This window comes from Podarcis liolepis, assembly GCF_965112155.1.
Source record: "Podarcis liolepis genome assembly, chromosome: 3".
Lineage (NCBI taxonomy): Eukaryota > Metazoa > Chordata > Lepidosauria > Squamata > Lacertidae > Podarcis > Podarcis liolepis.
Window position 1 is genome coordinate 68,927,002 of NC_139557.1, and position 8,987 is coordinate 68,935,988.

The window sequence follows — 8,987 nt, forward strand, 5'->3', positions numbered from 1 at the left end:
TCCATTTCATGCAAAAGGGGTCCAAGAAGACCTAAACCACACAGTAGAATTGTTCCTTAAAATGAGTGCGCCTTTTTTGTACCAGAATGAAGCCGCTCCAAGTGTTAAGCAACAGAAAGCTAAAATGTCTTCAGCATTGCTAAAGTATAACTCTTAAAAGTTGAATTTTAATGACCTCATTCGACCTCTTTCATTTCCCAAGCTGTTTAATTAAAGTGACTCGGGTGGTAAGCCCTCCAGGTACAGAAATGAAGATTTTGAAACAATGATTGCTGCAGCCTGTTTTGAACCCCTGCGAAAGAGAAGCCTACGAATAGAAACAAATAAATAAATCACACAACAGCGTCACCGGGTATCCAGAGGAGGGAGGGCAGGAGAAAACTGCATTTATTCAATGAACATGTCACCCACAGCCTAAAAATAATTGTGTGGAGCAGGCTCCAGGAAGCCTGCAGGTTGTGTCGCACTGGAGAGGAGATAAACCCTAAATAGAAAGACAGGGGTAACAGTCTAGGAGAGATTTTCTTTTCTTCAGAAAGGAAAATTAATGGTGATAAGAAGCTTCCATTTTCCCCCTGCAAATTGCTGCAAAAATGTGGAGAACTGAATTTAAGGCTGGAAAAATGAGAAACAGAGAGAAACGAAGTTGGCAGATCCTTTGATTCCTAGGTGGGTGAGAACTTACCAGACCAAAATTCTTTCTTGGAGATCAATGGGTTTCCACAGCTCTGGAAAAAATGAAATGTTTTGTTTGCCCCTTACAGGCCGTCCATAGGAACAAGCATAGTGCATAGTCTTATACTAGTCAGGCAATTGGTCTACTACCTGGAGATGCTGGGCATTGACCCTGGGACCTTCTGCATGCAAAGCAGATGTTGTTTCATGAGTTACTGCCAAAGAGTTGTCCCTTCCTCCAGTAGCAACACCATGTATTAAGCAGCTCTCTTTTTGAGGCTCTGGGGTTCCTCCCTGGGCAAGAAGGTATCAAACTCCCTTCTCTTGCAGTATTCAACTTTTCCACTTTGACACTGAAGGGAGCCCTTTCCTTTCCCCCACCTCAATTTGCTATTCCAGTTTTGGCTCGCAACAAAAAGTTTAATTCTAGCTGTCTGGCCACACTGAAAGAGACACAGCATGTTCCCTCAAGTGCTGCAGATCTGTCCACTGGGTAGAGAGTTAAGTCAAGAAATAGTGGTATAATTTCAGTAAATCTGGTTAAGATTTAATTTTGTTCCACAGGGGGAGATGTGTTATCCGTTTAGTGATGAATGTTGCTCAATGAAATTACAAAGTGGGGTAGAGGGAGAAAGACTGTGGCAGCTGCAACCATTCCAGAAGGTATCCATTACTATTGCCAACCTCTATAAAGTGTGAATGCCTATCACCAGAGTTTCAAGGTAGAAGTCCATATTGGTTACCAGTGCAACATAATGAGGATGTGTCAGCTTGTGTTAAAAAGCACAGAAGGACTATTTGCTAGAGGTCTGCAGGGTTCTAAATCTCACAAGGAGCCTTCAGAAGTAGAGGAGTCTCCCTGCTTCAGACTTTTACACTCCAACTCTGGGGGAGAGAATGGCAATAATGGTTCAGGCAGGGGTATGGAGCTTAGCTTGTTAAACCACACTTGGGTATTGCTTTTACATGCAACATCATTTTGCGCTCTCTCGGCTCTCAGCTGGACGAACATCACCTTCACCAAGCTTTGACAGGATCTCTTCCTTCAAACCTGAGAGAGAACCCCAGCTACCAAGAAATCATCTCCTGTCAATAGCTCCCATTACTGAATCATCAATCAATTACCCTTGGACTCTTAATGAGTCATCAGCCTGAAAGAAGAAACCAGTTTAGGCACAATCCACTGTGAAATTTTCCTGCTCTTTGGAGTGAATGGGAATATCTTTTATATATATATGTGGTATATTGTGCCCTTTCACACCAATTAAAAATTGTGTCATTTTTTTGTCACTTTGATCTGGCTTATGTGGGAATATTGTGTTACTAAATGTGGGAACTGTCAAGAGGGAAAGTAATAAAGAAAGTTGGAAATTTTGTTATGTTCTTCTTAGTTTCTATATAGAGATTTCAGTCCACGCTTTACCCAGAAAAATAACACATGCAAGAAAATGTGACATATTATGACTTTCTTCCTCTGTTATGTAAGTCAGGCACAAACAGGACGAGGATCAGGCACTATTATGATTTGGTGGTGGTGCTGACAATGTTTCCATCTGGGTCATGCACTCACATTATAGAGGATTTGTGTTCCATGTTGAAGAAAGTTGATGCAGGCAGGGGTGGCTAATCTAAAACCCTCCAAATGTTGCTCGACTATAGTTTGCATCATCTCTGATCATTGGCCACACTGGTTGAGGCTCCTTGGAGGTGAAGGGCAGCAACATCTGGAGGACCAGAGGTTAACCACCCCAACATGCAAGTATGTCCTCTCATTCTACATTTCAGGGATAATGCCAAGGTGGCCACCTACACATCACTCAAGAAGAGCAAATGCATCCTCACAAGAGAGGACAAAGCAGTGCACAGATCTGCATGCAATTTGCATGTGCTTATTTGCAGCTATAGATGCACATTCAGAAATTATTACAATAATTTAAACAGAAATCAAGACAACTGACCCTCCGGGGAAAGGCCCAAGGGTCCTGCTGGCCTACTTATGGTTCTGTCCAGTTGTTAACAGTTGATGGGTGACTTCAGGGCCCATGATCTCCCTTCTTATAGTTATTTATGTTTAATTTGGAACTGGACTGGACCAGGAAGGGTTGGTAAGGATCGGTGGCACCACACCCCTGACCTCCCAGCAGCGGAGTCACTACCATATACTAGAGGGTGTGAGGCAGCAGGCAGATTCAATGGCATGGGTGCTTCGGCAGAGGCAATCCAATACTCCTGCTGATGAGCCCACACAGCACCAGCTTCCCTGCTGCCTCATCTTCTCCCTCCCAGTAAGTTGCAGTGACTCCACTGCCAGGAGGTCCTGTGTACAGCTCCTCACTTACTACTCCTGGACTTGACTGGACTGCCCTTCAAATAAAAGAAAATTTAAAACAGAGGACTGACTGTTGTCTGTAAAGGAGTCACGCCTTCCCTCAGGATATAAGAATAAACAAAAGAGAGGCAACATTAATTAAGGATGCTGTCTATTGTGACAAGTATTTGCAGTGGACATAACAGAGGCAAGAATAAGTCTTATCTGTTGTCCAACATATGGACAAGAAGTTCTTTGTAATATATAACTAAAAGAAGGAGACGTGTTTGTTGCTGTCCGTGTTGGCATTCACAGCGAGACAGCATCTGTAAATGGCTAAGCACTTCTTTTTATTCATCTAGCTCCTCAACCAACTCAGCCTATGGAAACAGATTATTGGTTAGATTACCAGTAGTACTGTCAGGACTGGTGGTAGCATCCTGAGGGAATTAGAACCAAAAAATGGATCTTGGCTTGTGCGTGGAACTGGCTTTATCTATTAGGGAAAGAAAAGCACTAAAACTCATTTAGTAAATATGATTGGCTGTGTTTATCAGTAATTACAGACAGGTTGAAAAGGACTGGGAGTTCAGTGTGTACGCTGGGCCTCACCTTGAGTGCTTTATTTTCTGAGTTTCTTATAAAGGTCTGTGTGCTACTAAAAGATTCTATCTTCAGTCTTAAAGTCACTCAAACGTTTCTTATCCACTGAGAAAAACAACAATGGTTATGTCCTCTATGTGGCCTTGATAGAACATAGAAAGTATTCACATCTTGTTTTGAACTGCCACTTCTTTCCCCCCTCAGTGTCACTTCCCATTCACTCTGCTGAAACCTCTGCCATTGCTAAAAATTACCACTTACCCCCTCTCACTTCTCCTCCATCCCTGGTCAACTCAAATGTCTGCTGTTGTTAAAAACTGCCACTGTGGTGCAGCACTACAAATACTCCAGTGGGGACTGTGTAATGATAGCCATCTTCCGATCTGAAAAGTAAATTAGGCTTTTATCCTATACACTCTTACCTTGAGAGTAATAACCATTCAGTTCAGAGGAGCTGGTGCTTACTTCTGAGTAGACATGTATAGGATTGTGCTGTTATCTAATTCCCAAGCCTTTTAATATTTCTATTCACATAATTTTTGCCCAGAAATTTCAAACCACTACAGAAAAACATCCCCTGCTCTCAGGTTTACAAACTAAAATTACATGACACAAATGGAAAGTAGTTTAGAAGGAATGAGGAAATAAGCAAACTTGAGTTCAGGTTCTTTGTTACAATTTCTAGTTATTATGCACCTACTTTACTAGTGACTTGAGATGGTATCTTGTTAGACTTCTGGCTCCCAAATTCTATATTCTGGCCACTAGGCTTCTCCTTGCACCACAGATCTATCTTCAAATATCTGCCCCACACTGCCGAGACTTTATAAAGTCTTTATTGTTGTTTCAGAACGTGCTTTTACTGAATTTAAATTAAACTATGGTATTTTATTTCTCCAATATATATGATACAATTTGGATTTGAACCCCCTGAAACATGTGGTGAGTCATAGAATAGTTTGAGCTGTTACCTTTGGTCAAGTTTTGATTGCTTCAAATAATTTTTATTTATTTATTTAAAACAAACTTTATGAATTAGTATTTATTTGATACACAAATTAAGCTAAGAATGGAATGGTAAAAGCAGTGGTTTAAAATATCTTGTTTGTTTTCAAGGAAATAGTAAAGATTTAAAGACAAGCACTGGATGACTGTTGCCTACACCTCTATAATCCAGTTGTATGTTTGAAAATAAAAAAGATATTTTTAAAAAAATGCAAAATGTGTGCAGCACTCTCTGCTTCAAAGGAAGTAACCACAAATGTACTCTCTATGGAGCACCCTACTGCTCAAGGAAGTGGTGAGGCATTAAACACCGTACAAATGTGGTGTAACAGGTCCATTGGATAAAACATATCCAAGTAAATATGGATGCCCTTAAGAACAAGTGAAAGTCATAAAAGCATGGAATATCAATGCTGGTATTGATATAAATGGTTGATGCAAAGTGCTGTAAACAGGCTGCCATGCATCTTCACACCTAAAATTGCCCTATACTTTTGGTTGTCAATATCACTATTATTTCATTATTTGCTCATCTATTGATTACAATACTCTGTGCAGCTGCACACTTTTGAAACCAAGTGTTTTTGGCTGATGGATACAGTGTACTGAACAAATACAAATACATAGTTACTATGATCTGTCAGAAGGTACGAGTCAATTATTTGCAATAATATTGAAACTGCTTGCTGTTCTCAATTTCTGTGCCAATATTATATCATTGCATACCAAGCTTGCAACAGAGTGCATATTATATCAACGATCACTTGCAAAGGTACACCTTTCCCCTTCTTCTTTTTAGCTACAGGATGCCTAAAGTATACAGTGTCGAGGCATTAGAGGAAAAAAATAGCCACTAGTGGTTTCAATATCAACAGGATTAGTTCCATAAATCAGTGCAGCAGCTGGGGAAGGAGGGCTATCAGATTGAAAGGGTGTTTTTGTTCTGATCTAGAAAAATAGACTCCCAATATCTAAGCATTCTAAGATTAATTTAATTTTTAATATGCTCTTGAAACCTCTGCTAATGAATCATGATTGCTATGTGAGTGATTCAAATTATTATAAGTGATGATTCACTCCAGGTGTTCAAAAGTGACACAACCCCAGCTCCCATTTCTCCTCATTATTATGCCATTTGATTTGGAAAGGAGGGTGTTAAGGAGCCTTGTGGCACATCTTTTAACAAACCATAACGTTTCTGAAAAACATGGAGACACCCAAATCACTTGCATCTTCCTTTTCTTTGGCAGCATCAGCTCATCATTCCATGTCAGCTTGGTACCAACAAGCTGTTGCTAGGATGTGGATGTTTCCATGGCAATAAGCAAACCACTTAGCAGAGCTAACAAACAGAACTCTCTTTTGCTCTCAGCTCCCTCCCGCACCTCATCACGCTTGCTCAAGGCATAGTATAGGTGTATTCACTATTATTAAGCCCCAACAAAGCTGAGAACACAGCATGGCTGATTGCATCTTTTCTTGTGTAGAACACATCTGCAAATTCGATTATTCCAGTGAAAGTTTTTGATGGGGGGGGGGTTAATTTAGCCCTTGGGAGTAATGTGTGGCTGTCTGATATGGAGCCTGACTTCCAATGGATAACCCAAAGTTATCTCAAGAGTCAGAAGGAACATCCAGTTTCTCTTAAATGAATGTGGATTGCAGGATGACCCAGGTGCTCTCTTGTTCTTTCTAGATGACTTAAGGATGCCTGATAGCTTCCTGTAGCACACTCTGCAAGCATGAAGAGACTGTGTGTGATTGCCACCTGTTGGGTCTGAAACTGTAACTACAGTGTTGTGAGCTGCGATGGGCAAATAATAGGACTTGATGGAGTGGTTGCCCATATCGCTCCAAATACCTGTTTCCAGCTTCAGAGGTTCTATGCACATAATAATAATAATAATAATAATAATAATAATAATAATAATAATTTATTTGTACCTCACCCTTCCCAGTTCAAAAACCAGGCTCAACAACAAATTTAAAACACTTAAATATAAAAGCAGCATAAAATACAGTATAAAAACATGAATAACAATAAAATTCAAAAATCAATTAGATAATCCCCAGGCTAGCTGGCTGAATTGGTCCTACTTGGGCCAGCAAGGAGGCTAGGGGAGAATTAGCTGTGGGGTCTCAGAGTGGGTGATCTTCATAAAAGGGGAGAGGGAGAGAAGGGAAGGGAAATAAAAGATCAATCTGAATTCAAATTAAAGGCCAGTCGGAATAGCACTGTCTTACAGGCCCCAAGGTAGGAGGTTAAATCCTGAAGGGCCCTAGTGTCATGGGACAGAGCATTCCGCCAGGTCAGAGCCATCACTGAAAAGGCCCTGGCCCTGGTGGAGGATAGTCTGACTTCATTAGGGCCCAGGACCTCTAAACTATGGTTATTCATTGACCTTAGATCCTCTGCGGGGCATACCAGGAGAGGCGGTCCTGTAGCTACAAGGGCCCTAAGCCCTAAAATTCTGCTGTTTTAATGGAAAATACTACCACTTTCAACTTTTCCTACATTCTTCAAGATGTCTATGTTTTAGATGAGTCATCTGATGGCATGTCTTCAGTGTAAACAAGTAGCTTGGGAACCTTTGTTGCCATTCATTGCTACTCTGTTTCCGTAGAAGAGAGGTAGGTGCTAAGTAGAACATAGGAAGAGGTGTTATTGTCAGTTTGCATTTCTTAGTATTGATCTGATTTGTAGAGATCTTTCCTGTTCTGCTTAGTCCAAGAGGGTTCTGGATGCTTGTCTGTAAGAAAGAAGGTTACTGATGTCAGGGGAGCTGAGTACAGCTGGTTTAAACTGGTTCTGTTATCCTTTCTGTCAAGGTCATTTTGACTATAATAGTCAGGCCAGGAGGAGCCTGGCTTTCACACTTGCTCTTTCTATCTCTTTGTTCTGGTGTGGTGTTCTATATGCAGTGTTCAGGTTTAGTCTTACTGTAAGTTCTTGTTAGTTTAAGTTAAGTCTGCTGCAACTGGATTTCTTATGGACTGTGCCAATCCTGAATGTATTGGATTTGTGACCATTATGCTTATTTGCCTTCAGTAGCAGTAAAAAGCAGAGACATCACCTTGCCAACAAAGGTCCGTATAGTTAAAGCTATGGTTTTCCCAGTAGTGATGTATGGAAGTGAGAGCTGAACCATAAAGAAGGCTGATCGCCGAAGAATTGATGCTTTTGAATTATGGTGCTGGGGGAGACTCTTGAGAGTCCCATGGACTGCAAGAAAATCAAACCTCTCCATTCTTAAGGAAATCAACCCTGAGTGCTCACTGGAAGGACAGATCGTGAAGCTGAGGCTCCAGTACTTTGGCCACCTCATGAGAAGAGAAGACTCCCTGGGAAAGACCCTAATGTTGGGGAAAATTGAGGGCACAAGGAGAAGGAGCTGACAGAGGTCGAGATGGTTGGACAGTGTTCTTGAAGCTACCAGCATGAGTTTGACCAAGCTGCAGGAGGCAGTGGAGGACAGGGGTGCCTCTGGTCCATGGGGTCACAAAGAGTTGGACACGACTAAACAACTAAACAAAAACAACAGCAGTAAAGCTCTGCTGGATGAAGTACAATTGCCTGTGGTCTATTTTTTAGGAACTCTGCTGCAATATGTTTAAGTTTTGCTCCACACACGACAGTTATGCCAGGTCAGGCCATTTGTCCCTCTAGAGTAGTGTCCACTCTGACTGGCTGCAGATCTCAAGCAGAGCTCTTTCCCATCACTTGCTACCTCATCCATGCATCTCTAGAGACTTAAATCTGGGACCTTCTTGTCATGGACTGGCTAGAAGCAGAGGAGTGGTAAGAGGCACCAACTGGGGAACCCCCAAGGGAACCCCCAGGGGAAGATGGCTTAGAGCCAGGGGATTGGTGGTGGGACAAGGATGCGAGGTCAGGGGAGGGGAGAGGGAGCAGACTGAGAGGAGGAGGTGTCGGAAGCTGAAGCAGGAAGAGTCTGGGGCATAGAGCAGTCCAGACTCAGAGGCTGGAGAGGAGAGGTGCCAAGAGACAGCAATGAGGCAGGCTATTTAAGAATGCATGAAGTCTCCCCCTCCTGCTGCAACCAGCTCCCCTCTGCCCCCCCCCATCTCCTAGAACATGCAGAACATTTCATAAATGAAAAGAGCAGAGGAGAGATTGGTTGCATGCAAAAGCAGTCTAAGAGGAGGGGACATAGGCAGCTGTTGAAAGGGGGGGACCTTCAGTCCTCACAACTGCCTCATTGAGGCAAGACCCACGGCGTAGAGTTGCTGTAATCACTAGGCCTGCATTGTTTTGAATAAAGATTTGATTTCATTGACACTGTGCTTTTTATTGCTGACCTACACCTGACTCCGGCTCCTGCATGGAAAGCACTTGCTCTCCTGCCAGTGGTGGCTGATGCCCATTGGCACTGGT

General features: G+C 42.2%; 1 long non-coding RNA gene across 1 annotated transcript; it reads right to left on the bottom strand.

Annotated features, from left to right (window-relative positions):
• Positions 1–230: 230 nt before the first annotated feature.
• Positions 231–5,858, bottom strand: LOC310703907. Its single transcript, XR_014524458.1, has 4 exons — positions 5,809–5,858; positions 3,393–3,479; positions 686–728; positions 231–292 (listed from the first exon to the last, which is right to left on the bottom strand). It is a non-coding gene; the product is annotated as an uncharacterized lncRNA (long non-coding RNA).
• Positions 5,859–8,987: the final 3,129 nt, after the last annotated feature.